Source organism: Populus alba, chromosome 19 (genome assembly GCF_005239225.2).
Source record: "Populus alba chromosome 19, ASM523922v2, whole genome shotgun sequence".
NCBI classification, from domain to species: domain Eukaryota; kingdom Viridiplantae; phylum Streptophyta; class Magnoliopsida; order Malpighiales; family Salicaceae; genus Populus; species Populus alba.
Window position 1 is genome coordinate 11,848,149 of NC_133302.1, and position 14,305 is coordinate 11,862,453.

Here is a 14,305-nt window from a genome sequence, read left to right on the forward strand (position 1 = left end):
CATAAAACCTCGTCGTGATAGGTTTTAATGGAAAAAGGTACACGAACTTGTTTTGTCACCCGAATCTCCCCATTCTCATTCAGCCATCGCAAACTATAGGGTCTGGGATGTGGAAGGGTATTTTAAACCCAATTTCTCCACCAAGGTAGTTGACGCAACATTAGTGCAACTTCCATTATCAATGATCATCCCGCACACCTTATCTCGAATCTGACATCGAGTATGAAAGATGTTCTCGCGTTGCTCATCACTAACGTCAATTTGTGCATTCAGAACCCGTTGAACAACCAACAAATCTCCCTTCACTGGTTCGAAATCCTCTTCTTGTTCAGCCACTTGTACCTGATCTTCGTCTTCAGTTTCAACCTCATCTCCACTGATCAGCTCTCCATGATCCCCATGCAAAATCATCACCCTTTTATTTGGACATTCCGAAGCAATATGCCCATGTCCCAAGCACTTGAAGCACTTGATGTCCCGAGACCTCCTAGGGTGTTGAGGTTCTGTCACCTTCTCCTTTCCCTTCAAAGAATCAAAAACTGGTATTCCCTTGCTAAACTCCACCTTCTCATCTCGTTTAGGCGTGCTCCATGTTCGTGTAGGCGTAGAAACAGCCCTTGTCCGCGCTTGACGTAGTTACACTAGTTCGGACACCTCCTCGTCTCTGCTGCCTCTCTAACTCGGGTTGCAAGCTTTATAACTTCCTCAAGGAAGATGTACGGTTGTAACTCAACAACATTAGCTATATCCTTCCTCAACCCTCCAAGAAATCTAGCTATTGTTTGCTCTTGAGGTTTCCATCAATTCACATCGAATCTGCAGCATTCAAACTCTTTCACATACTCTTCCACAGTCAAAGATCCCTGTCGCAAAGTCTGAAGTCTGATGTATAGCTCCTGTTTATAGTAATCAGGAACAAATCTCTTCTTCATCACTCTTTTCATAGTTGCCCATGTTGCAATTTCCTCCTCTTCATCCCTTCTCCTCTGAATCTTTACGTTTTCCCACCATAAAAGAGCATAATCTGTAAACTCAAGTGCTGCCACCTTGCACTTCCTTTCTTCAGAATATTCATATACCATTCAAAACACCTTTTCAACCTTCTGAATCCACTCCAAGTATTCCTCAGGTGAACTACTTCCTCTAAACGGTGGAATCTTAAGTTTTGAGACATTAGGAGGATTATAATTTCTGCCTTCTTGGTCTGACCCTATCATCAGCCTCATCATCCCATTTGGATCTTCGTCAGCTTCTATAATATCATTCCGTGGCACCCTAAGTGCTTGCCTCGGTTGGGGTTGAAAAATTATTTCTTTGCATCCTTTGCATAAGGGTATTCAACTGTTCACGAATTCCAGTCATCTCATCCCGAATCTCAGCATGAGATCGTTGTAAGCCCATGACCTGTGCCTGTTTCAAACTTAACCCTCTTAGCAAATCTTCTTTATCTCCAGCCATAGTTAAGTATGTCAACCTCAATTCCAGCAAAACTTTCTTGTTGTTGTTGTTGTTTTTGGCTCCTGTCTTAGATCGCAACTGATGCTCTGATACCAGATGATGTGCCGTGAATGATTCAAAATCGGCAACAATGATTCTAATGAAAATGAATGAAGGATGGGTCTGGTTGTGTTGTCTTTCTTTTGGTATTTAGGCTGGATTGTAGTGATTTGAAAGTAAATAAAATGGAGGGTAGACTAGAATGATACTTTGATAAGTCGATCTGGACGCCACAAAGATCAGTCTAGGATTTCGACGCCACACTCTTTGTGATTGAAGAGTGATAAGTCAGGTAGGGTTCTTCACAAAAACGAAATTGGAAGAACAACTCTTAATTCTCTGAATTAAGTTTTTTTTCAATTTTGGCCAAAAGTGTTTATTTCATATTCTGATACATATTTATCTTTGGAACATCCCTCCAAAGTTAGGTGAATTCAACATGACAGAAGTCAAGCCTAAAAACTAGACTTTTAATAAAGCAAGTAGACATTTAACTAACACACGTTTTTTGTTGACATTTCTAAAACATATGCAGACGAAATTTAAAACAGCCATAACTTTTGACACAAAAGTCCAATGCACTCATGGTTGGACAATATAGAAAGATCACGTTCTGAACTTGAATTTTACCTACATAAATCTTGTTTTCACATGCATTGGATGACTTCAAATTCGGGTTCAAATCCATCTATTGTTCTGACCGTAAACAGCATCAATTCCTTCACTTGCATTATCAATCCAAATACAAGTAGCCCAGCATGAAAAGAACCATTAAGGGCTTTCCCCATCTCCAAGTTCCAATTGTAGGCAAATAAGCACCCTTGAACCAATTTCAAACTGATTGCTAATTTTTAACTCCGACGCAGCTTCAATCATTGCAATTTGATTCGTCAAGGCCTGTTGTAGTTGTTTCGCTCTCGCTCTTGTCATTGGACCATCTGAATCCTCTTGCATATTAGATTCAGCTTTACGAGATGGATTATAATTCCCATGATGCACATCAATAATGCATGTGGACATTCGGCTTTCGGTAAGTTTTATTTGATGGATGGTTATTTGTTCAAAGAAAATAGATTGTGTGTTCCTGCTAGTTCTTTGCGTGAATTGCTTGTTCGTGAAGCACATGGGGGTGGTTTAATGGGTCACTTTGGGGTTGCGAAAACCTTGGATGTATTGCATGAGTATTTCTATTGGCCAAAGATGAAAAAAGATGTGCAACGAATTTGTGAACAGTGCATTGCTTGTAGAAAGGCAAAATCTAGAGTACAACCGCATGGACTATACACACCACTACCTGTGCCTACTGAACCTTGGGTAGATATCTCTATGGACTTTGTTTTAGGTTTACCTAGGTCAAAGAAAGGTAGAGACTCTATCTTTGTTGTGGTAGATAGGTTTTCTAAAATGGCGCATTTCATTGCATGCCATAAAACAGATGATGCATCTCATATCGCAGACTTGTTCTTTAGAGAGATTGTACGTTTGCATGGCATTCCTAAGAGTATAGTGTCAGATCGTGATGTTAAGTTCCTTAGTTACTTTTGGAAGACCTTATGGGGAAAGTTGGGAACTAAACTCTTATTTTCAACAACATGCCATCCTCAAACAGATGGACAAACTGAGGTAGTGAATAGAACATTATCCCAACTTTTACGTGCTGTAATTCAAAAGAATTTGAAAAAGTTGGGAAGAATGTTTGCCTTTGTGTTGAGTTTTGCTTAATAATAGAACTGTGCATTCAACTACTACTTTTTCTCCTTTTGAAAATTGTTTATGGTTTTTAATCCACTAACTCCTATGGACTTAACTCCTTTACCTTTTGAAGAAAGGGTAAGTTTAGATGGTGAAAAGAAGGCAAAGATGGTTAGAGAACTCCATGAGGGAGTTCGACTACAAATAGAGAAAAAGAACAGACTTTACGCTTCTAAAGCAAATAAGGGACGTAAATTGGTTGTTTTCCAACCCGGTGATTGGGGATGGGTGCACATGCGTAAGGAACGATTTCCTAACCAAAGGAAATCAAAATTACAGCCTCGTGGTGATGGTCCTTTTCAGGTTTTAGAGAGAATCAATGACAACGCATACAAAATCGACTTCCAGGTGAGTATAGTGTTAGTGCTACCTTTTAATGTTGCTGATCTTACTTTGTTTGACACAGATTTTGATTCGAGGTCGAATCCTTTCGAGGAGAGAGGGGATGATGCGGACCAGCCCAGAAACACCAGCAAGGACCATTACATGTTCCAAATGGACCAATGACTCGGTCCAAGACAAAGACATTGAAAGACGCATTGAATGCATTGGTTTTGAAGGTTTCCACCAAGTCAGAATTGGAAGGTCCATTGGAGTATCAAGAGGAGATCCTAGTACATCTTATCCATGTGGAAGAGGGGTCCAATACAACCTTATTTGGCCATGAGGTAAGGGCTTTATTTTATTTTGTTAGCTATAGCCCAAGGCTTGTTTGGGCTTAATTCATACTTTGTTTTAAGCTAGGATCCAAGGCTTGTTTGGATTAAGTTATGGGCTTTTCATTTTAGGGTTATGGGCTTTTCATTTTTAGGGTTTTGGGCCAGTTTTGAGTGGACCTCATATAAGTCCACATAAAGGGTCCATTAGGGTTAACTTTTCAAGAACTATTTAAACTCATGTAGGCCAAAATTTCGGCAGCTTTGATGATTATTATTCTGAATTTTTTCAGTTTTAACGTGTAAGAGTGATTCTTGCATTCTTCAGTTCTTGAACGAACTGAATCTGACTTATCGAAGATTAACTGGCTTCGTGGCGTCATTCTACTCATTCCAATAGTGTTGGTGCCTTGGGGCAGGTTTCCATTGTGTCGCACTCATATCAGACCTATTTCGGCTTTCCGGGATCAGATCTCAATCTTGATTGTGGGTTGCGTGACCACGTGATCACGAGGTTCGCATCAGATATGCTAGGGGTACAAAAACAACCAGCTAAACATCAAATTAAGAGTCCATGTTATTGACCCTCCAAAGTCTTTGGATCCTTATGTTTTCATTTGTTTGTTGAACATTCCTCATCAAAACAAGCTTATCGCGAATGATACATTCGATTTGATCAAAAACCAAATTCGAAGCTTTAGACACATCTGCAAAGATCCTTGCGTTCCGTTCTTGCCAGATACAATACACTGTAGCTGCGAAACCCAGTTTACGAGAAAAGTTGACAAAACTTTTGCCATGCCAAGAGACAGTGGCCAATCGAATCCATTCATCCAAGGTTTTTGTCATTCTTGGAATGTCGCATCTGTCACAAACATTCCACCATAATGCTTTCGTAAAGGAGCATTCAAAGAACAAGTGGTTGTGATCTTCATTATTGTGGAGACAAAGTGAGCACCTATTGGGACCATGAATACCAAACCGATGAAGTCTATCCTGCGTTGAGAGTTTCCGTAGGATAGCCATCCAAAGAAGAAATGCATGTCTTGGGACAGCATTCTTGAACCACACGATGTCATGCCAATCAACCATTTGATGATGAATTCTTAGTTGTTCCCAAGCTACTTTGACCGAGAAACTCTGATTTGGCGAATCCAACCAAACAATCTCATCCTTTTGCCCCTTAGGAGTACATGTGGAAGGAATAGCTTCTATAATGGGGTGCCAGCCAATAGCATGAGTGATAGGAATTCTCCATTCTAAGTTATTAATCAGAACGTTCACTCTCGCGTTGTGATCCATACCTGAATCATAGATGAAACGTTCACCGTAAGTATCAGCGAGCGGGCTGTGAGGATGCCAATTGTCAAACCATAGAGAGGTTGTCATTCCATCTCCGATGATGTGCTTCATCTTCGGCCATGCTAAGGATCTGAGCTTTAGAATCTTTCCCCAAGCCCAAGAGCAGCTTCCTGGCGCCTTAATTGTCCAGAAATTCCTACCTCGCAAGAGATTGGATCTGATCCAAGTAGACCAGATTGAGCCATCTCAGTCATTGCACAAGTTTCAAATATGTTTCAACAAGGCAATCTTGTTCCATTCTGCTATCCTTTTTATGCCTAGCCCCCCCCCCTCCTTTTTTGGAAGACATACCTGATCCCAAGCCACTTTAGCCCTAGTAGTGCTCATATTTGAACCTGACTAAAGAAAGGATCTCATAATTTGCTCAACATTTTTCACTACTTCCCCAGGTAATAGAAATAGAGATGCCCAATAGACCTGGATGGAGAATAAGACTGAGTTAATCAGTTGTACTCGCCCTGCAAAAAAGAGTGTTCTGCAGGTCCAATGTCGAACTTTAGCGGTAATTCGATCCACGAGGCCCTTACAATTAACAGCCTTTAGTCTGGACGAGATAAGAGGCAGTTCCAAATATTTCATAGGAAGCTCCCCCTCTCTAAACCCAAGAATACTGATAATCTGTTCCCTCTCAGCACCTAACGGACCGCTCAAGAAGATGTTTTGTTTGGATTTGGATATAGACCTATTTCGGCTTTCCGGGATCAGACCTATTTCGGACTCATATCAGACCTATTTCGGCTTTCCATTGTGTCACACTCATATCAGACCTATTTCGGCTTTCCGGGATCACATCTCAATCTTGATAGTGGGTTGCGTGATCACGAGGTTCGCATCACAACGCGTATGGAAGATGTTCTCCCTTTGTTCATTAGTATCATCTTCTTTGACCTGAACCTGAAGTGTTCGCCTTATAACCAAGGACTCCTCAACCGGTAATGCTAACTCATCCCCATCACTATCCTCCAATGGTGGCATGCCTTCACAATCAGAACTGTCACTTTCAGATTCCACATCACCATTATCTCTAATCATCATGATTCTCTTGTTTGGACACTCTGAAGCATAATGTCCATGTCCCTGACACCTGAAACATTTAACATCACGAGTACGTTTAGGTTGAGTTTCAGATTTACCTTTGGCATCAGTAGGGACATCAACTTTAGCCTTTGGTGGTTCAGTTCTAGAAGGACCAAAGGATCTTGGGCGGACAGTGCCCGCATCTGCGTTTTCATCAACAAACTCTTCAAAATCAGATCTAACATTCCGTGCAGCCATACGGACCGTATTTCCCCGTCGATCAGCCCCACTATTCTGTTGCTTTATCAAATTCACCTCATCTTTCAGATCCTTGTACGTCCTAGACAACAGCTCAAGTTGCTGGCCTATGGATCGCAATTGGAAAGCTACGTCAACGTTTTGTGTCGCTGATTCGTTGTTTTCAGACATTCTTTGAATCTGCAAAATTTGGTCAGTAGCACAAATATATCCTCACACCTCTCGTGTATCACACAAACAAAAATTAAGGCTTTTCACTCTATTAAGCTCTCTACGCCTTTTACCTCACAACTTGCTTTCTTTCGGTTCTTTAGGAACTGAAATCAACAAATCAAAGTCAATAGCCTTCGCAGCGCACTCTAAATATAATTTTCAGACTCAAGAATCAATAAATATACTGAAAACAAAGCAAAACAAAACTAGGATTACGATTTTGCGAGTAGCAATGCAAATTCGTACGAATTGTGGACGAAACGACGACACGAAATAAAACAGAAGCGAATGTTAAGAAAACAATTACTTGACTCCTAGATAATCCAAATATAGCAGAAACAAAAATATTTGGACAAAACTAAACAGCAAAGATCATGATTTGAAACTCGAGGCAAATCTAACCTATTACGCAATTTTACGTAACAGAATTGAAACCCAGACCAAACGATCTCGAAATGACCTCAAATTCAATATTTAGTATTGCAATACTATGAAAACACCAAAAATCAATTTATAGGTCGCTCTATAATGTCTAGGTACCCAAACCCCTTGTATGATCAGTTTGCGGCAGAATTGAACCTCCAATTAAAACCTCCAGAAACCGATATCAAAATAATCCCAAATTTAATATGTGATGCAATCGCATACCCAATACTCAGAATATGAGGTTTCAATAGATTCCAAGGTGTTTTACCTAGGGTTCATTAAGAGTAGTGTTTTGCGGCAGAATTGAAACTCGAATTAAAACCTCAAGCAAATAATATCAGAATAAGCCCAAATTTGATATATCATGTGATTCCACCCCCAATAGACTGAATATGAAGTTTAAATTGATTCCGAGGTGGTTTGCTTATGGTTCACCAAGATTTGTATTTCTGCGGCAAAAATTGAATGATCCTTCAAATTTCAACTAATCACTCTTTTCTCTATTTCTTTCTGATTTTTTTTTCTTTTTAACAAACTGATATGATTAGAGGCAGTAACAAGATGAAATATAAACTTTTTTTTTTTGCTTAGATGACACAGACACGAAGAACAAGAAGATGGATGCAAACACTAAAAAACTTAAGGGACACTAAAAAAAAAACGAAAATAACAGAATGATATGACCTTGTTTCGGAGCCTAGCACTGATACCAACTGATGCGAACCTCGTGATCACGTGGTCACGCAACCCACAATCAAGATTGAGATCTGATCTCGGAAAGCCGAAATAGGTCTGATATGAGTGCGACACAATGGAAACCTGCCCCAAGGCACCAACACTATTGGAATGAGTAGAATGACGCCACGAAGCCAGTTAATCTTCGATAAGTCAGATTCAGTTCGTTCAAGAACTGAAGAATGCAAGAATCACTCTCACACGTTAAAACTGAAAAAAATTCAGAATAATAATCATCAAAGCTGCCGAAATTTTGGCCTACATGAGTTTAAATAGTTCTTGAAAAGTTAACCCTAATGGACCCTTTATGTGGACTTATATGAGGTCCACTCAAAACTGGCCCAAAACCCTAAAAATGAAAAGCCCATAACCCTAAAATGAAAAGCCCATAACTTAATCCAAACAAGCCTTGGATCCTAGCTTAAAACAAAGTATGAATTAAGCCCAAACAAGCCTTGGGTTGTAGCTAACAAAATAAAATAAAGCCCTTATCTCATGGCCCAAATAAGGTTGTATTGGACCCCTCTTCCACATGGATAAGATGTACTAGGATCTCCTCTTGATACTCCAATGGACCTTCCAATTCTGACTTGGTGGAAACCTTCAAAACCAATGCATTCAATGCGTCTTTCAATGTCTTTGTCTTGGACCGAGTCATTGGTCCATTTGGAACATGTAATGGGTCCTTGCTGGTGTTTCTGGGCTGGTCCGCATCAATATCTAGTTGGTCTAAGTTTTTGTTTTGTTATGTGGCTAGCCTGTAGCCATTTGTTGGTTTTCGTTTCTGTCCACATTGTAAATCTTGGGTATGTCCATTATATTCTTTGTATCATTTTCTTTTAATACATAAGTCAGCTTACCAAAAAAAAAAAAAAATTCCTGCACCCTTTTAAGAGAGAGAGATTGCTATGTCTTTGAATACTATTTCTTTTCTTTTGTGTTTTTCAAGTATTCTGAAACTTATGTAGTTTCTATACAACAAATACGAGGCATGACATTCTATTTATAAAGAAACCTAAAAAATCCTATAAACAATGAAATATCAATTTGTCCCTTGAATAATATCACATATATTATTTCATGATAATTTTAGAAATTTATTCCATCAATTCCCTACTTAATTTTTATATGTCTAGAATTGTAATTCCCTGTATAGTTACATTCTAATTCTCGATTTCTAAAACTTATTTGCAATCAAGTCACACATGATTAATCATCCCATTTTAATTTCTGACTAATGGTTCTTATATGTGTGACCCATTAGGTTTCCTAATAAGTTGGTCTAAATATAAATCACAATTCTAAATAAAAATAGGATTAAATAAATTAAACAAATTAAGTTATTGTCAATTCAACAATTGATTTATTTATATTTGAAGTTCAAGTATTGGTCTACCAACCTATCATGATCTCCTAAATATTAAAAAAGTCATAAGTGATTTGACTTAATCATTTAGTGATCATTTTCTTAATGTAATTATTATCCCTTCGTCAACAATATTCATATTTAGATATTATAGCATGTAGTGACACACTATGTCAAATCATGTTTGTTATCAATAACATAGTCATTGATTTTTTTTAATCAGATTTGAAACTCTTTTCAAATCTCATTCCACCTTGTGCAAGAATTTACAAGCAATACTATTTGAGAACAAATGAAACATTTTTTTTTTCTTATTCACCTAAGATGATGAATCCTCTCTTGATTACTCAAATACGTTCATATAGTTCTTGTTATACCCAATATTTGCTTATTTTTTACCCTTGATTAGGACAACGTGTAGTAAAATCAAAGCATAACATTTCTTATATAAGATAACTTAGTGATCTCAAGTATAAAGATCACTTACACAACTGTCATATGAGTCATCTAACATGCATCTATATATTATTTCAAGGTATCCCTCATATATTAACTTATGGGAACAACTATCTTTTCATAAAAGAAAAAACATAATATATATTATTATCAACAACTATAATTAATATCTTGTCTTAATAGAGCATTAACTAAGAACATTTACGAACAATGCTTTAATGTAATAGGAATTACATAATTATATCTTGGGTAGCCCATTATATTCTTTTACATAATCAGCTTACCAAAAAAAAAATTACATAATTATAACTTTATAATTTTCTTTGCAAAGCATTTTTGTCCCAATGACTTTATCTTCACTCTAGATTCATTAATCAAATATTTGATGAATATTAAAGATAAATATATTTTTATTAATAAATTAAATATATTGCCAACTAATTGGCTACAAGACATATACACTAACAATCTCCCACTTACAATAAAGTCAATTACTCATGTATTAAATATCATATCGCTCTACTTAACAATAATGCTTTTACAAGGATAGTGGCTTAGTAAAAGGATCTAGAAGATTTTTTTTAGTTTGTACTTGTTCTATCTTTACATCTTTTCTTTCTATGATTTTCTAATCACATAAAAATTATGATTATACATAAGACATAAGGGTAGAATAGTAGTTCTTCTTCTTCACGCTGCAACTGGAAGTGGGCTCACTACCCACCACCAGTAACAGCACCAGTAGTGGCAAAAAGGTTGTCGATGTATTGCCTGTAACGCGGGGCAACAATCCTATGGTAACAAACCACCCATGTCTGGCAGCATTGTAGGTATTATGCTTGGGGAGGCAATGTAAAACTCAATAAAAAGATAGTATTAGAACAACCTATGCTAGGAAAGAATAAGGAAACAAACCAACCTCTTCTATATGGAAATTAGGGGAGGAAAACCAGCCTATCCTAGGTAAGAATTGTGGGGTGGTAACCAACCCTAAGATAACCCAAAAGAGAAATAAGAACAGCCATGACCAGCACCCAAAAACCCTCATCTCATTTAAAAGGGGTATAAATGTAGGGGAGGAAAAATAGATGATTTTTCCTCTCCCCTAAAACCAGCAACCTTAGCTGTAGCAACAACTACCCCTTCTCAAAAAGATAGTATTAGGACAACCTAAATCCAGCTACATGTCTTGATTTGGTAAGCTGACAAAATGATACAAAGAATATAATGGGCATACCCAAGATTTATAAATGGCTACAGGCTACAACCAGCCTAAACATCAAATTAAGAGTCCATGTTATTGACCCTCCAAGTCATGTCTTGAGTGTTTGAGTGAATGGAGAGTTAGAACAAGGAGAGAAAACCAAAAACATGGAAGAAGAAGAAGCCTAAAGGGCCAACTAGAAACTAGTACAAACATAAGGAAGAAACCGAGAGAAAAGAGGAAGAAACTACTAAAACCTTCCCTAAGGCTACTTAAAATTATAAGGTAAAAACAACATCATTTCCTTACTTGTTTCTTTGAGATTTCAAGACAAAATGGAGAAGGAAACCTCAAGGGGATGGCTTAGGGTTCTTAGGCCTATGATTAACAAGGATTAGATAGAAAGATGAGAATAGGGCTGCAGAGGGATATAATTCTAGAACCTTTAACAAAATAAATGGATGAATGCCAAGGGAGATAATGAAAAGAGATGAAATGAAGTGATACAATTCATAATTGTGACCTTGTTAAACTCATAGAAACATGCTTGAGCTGAAATAAAATTCATGTTTATGTTAATGTATTGATTGTGCATACATGATTGAAAAGCTTGTGTGAAAATGAAATGAAATGAAAGAATGTGTAGAATTGTGATCTTGTTAAACCTTTAGAGGAATGCTTGAGCTGATCAAAATTGATGCCATGATTAATGCCTTAATTTTGTTTGTATGATGAATGAACTTGTATAATTATGAACTAAGTGGATGGATATGTGTTTATGAAATATTATTGTGAACATACTTATGATATTATTATATATATATATATATATATATGATGATGAATTGCATGTGCAAATTAGAGAGAAATTGGCAGTAATGTTCCGGTCACAGAAAAAGAGAGAACCATGAAAGGACTTGCTATGATGAACACCTTAGGGGAAACAAGTCTTAGGACAAATATGAACCCTTGTTTATTATGAAATTGCTATTAGTTTGTGTTGGTGTATTGCCATGATATAATTGAAAACATAAAATGTATGATTGTGGCAACTCTAGGTCGTCTTGAATTCATAGTTAGGAGAACCTTTGGAAAATCTACAAGTTGAGACTTGGTTGCGTATTGCTTGACAACTTTGTGATAAATTGGATGTGATTTGGTGACGTTCTATATCCAACTAGATTGGGGTACGTTGATAAGGAGGAAAGCTTAGCTTATACCTTATGCTTAATCTAAGGAAAAAGTAAAACAAAAAATGACTCAATTGTCGCTGACAGTTTCTGAAGTGGCAGCAATATAGTTTTCGTTGATGATTTCTAGGTCAACAACGACTCAATTTTTGCTGATGATTTGTAAATCAACAATGGATTATGTTCGTTAATGATTCCAAACGTCAACAGTGAAATTTGTTTTCATTGATGATGATGCGAACCTCGTGATCACGTGGTCACGCAACCCACAATCAAGATTGAGATTTGATCCCGGAAAGCCGAAATAGGTCTGATATAAGTGTGACAAAATAAAAACCTGCCCCAAGGCACCAACACTATTGGAATGAGTAGAATGACGCCACGAAGCCAGTTAATCTTCGATAAGTCAGATTCAGTTCGTTCAAGAACTGAAGAATGCAAGAATCACTCTCACACGTTAAAACTGAAAAATTCAGAATAATAATCATCAAAGCTGCCGAAATTTTGGCCTACATGAGTTTAAATAGTTCTTGAAAAGTTAACCCTAATGGACCCCTTATGTGGACTTATATTAGGTCCACTCAAAACTGGCCCAAAACCCTAAATTGAAAAGCCCATAACTTAATCCAAACAAGCCTTGGATCCTAGCTTAAAATAAAGTATTAATTAAGCCCAAACAAGCCTTGGGCTGTAGCTAACAAAATAAAATAAAGCCCCTAATATTAAATCCATGTTCTGCCATGAGAAGAAAAGAATGAACTAAAATAGTACAGAACTGATTAAAAGCTTATTTATAGCCTTCCATGTAGCCCCTTAATCCTAGAAACAAAAGGAAAAGGTAGCCACCACGTTGTTTCCAAGTTGTAGTAGGATTCTTTTGTTTCCTTTGCTGTCCTCATCTCATGGTCCAAATAAGGTTGTATTGGACCCCTCTTACACATGGATAAGATGTACTAGGATCTCCTCTTGATACTCCAATAGACCTTCCAATTCTGACTTGGTCGAAACCTTCAAAACCAATGCATTCAATGCATCTTTCAATGTCTTTGTCTTGGACCGAGTCATTGGTCCATTTGGAACATGTAATGGGTCCTTTTTGGTGTTTCTAGGCTGGTCTGCATCATCCCCTCTCTCCTCGAAAGGATTCGACCTCGAATCAAAATCTGTGTCAAACAATGTAAGATCAGCAACATTAAAGGTAGCACTAACACTATACTCACTTGGAAGGTCAATTTTGTATACGTTGTCATTGATTCTCTCTAAAACCTGAAATGGACCATCACCACGAGGCTGTAATTTTGATTTCCTTTGGTTAAGAAATCATTCCTTACGCATGTGCACCCAAACCCAATCACCGGGTTGGAAAACAACCAGTTTACGTTCCTTATTTGCTTTAGAAGCGTAAAGTCTGTTCTTTTTCTCTATTTGTAGTCGAACTCCCTCATGGAGTTCTCTCACCGTCTTTGCCTTCTTTTCACCATCTAAACTTACCCTTTCTTCAAAACGTAAAGGAATTAAATCCATAGGAGTTAGTGGATTAAAACCATAAACAATTTCAAAAGGAGAAAAAGTAGTAGTCGAATGCACAGTTCTATTATAAGCAAACTCAACAAAAGGAAAACATTCTTCAGCCATGTGATACGACCCAAGTAAGGTCAGATTCGGATTTTGGCGTAAAAAGCGCAACAGTAGAGGTTTACGGCAACAGTCATAATTCTCAATCTGACTGTTTGATTGGGATAATATTTTATGTGGACTCTCCACACATATCTTACTACCTTAGGTTAAAAATTCAGGTTAATCGGAGTTCAGGAAGGAACCGCAATACTGGTCAACGGAGGCTGTACGGATTTTGTTATTTACTTCCATTTGACTTGTGGACTTCCTATTTGGTTACGATTCTTTTCCTACAAGGATGTGGCAGCTGGCTTTGGGAATTTCCTAGTTCCATAAGGATCTTTAATGAGCTGCAATATAATCTACAAGTGTGGTAGTGATTCATTAATGTTTCAGAATCCTTTTCTTATAAGGATTCTTTATTCATCCTAGCTACACAAGGAAAGAAGGGCTGGTGGTATTTAATGACATATTAGTTATTTTTATTATTTTCTTTCATGTTTGGGCTTACTTATAGGAAAAAAAAAACAAACAAATGCGAAAGTGATGAAAATGA

At 37.5% G+C, this 14,305-nt stretch overlaps 1 pseudogene; it reads left to right on the plus strand.

Moving 5' to 3' along the window:
* The window catches only part of LOC140955050 (uncharacterized), a 55,831-nt pseudogene that overhangs the window by 7,616 nt on the left and 33,910 nt on the right, over positions 1-14,305 (plus strand).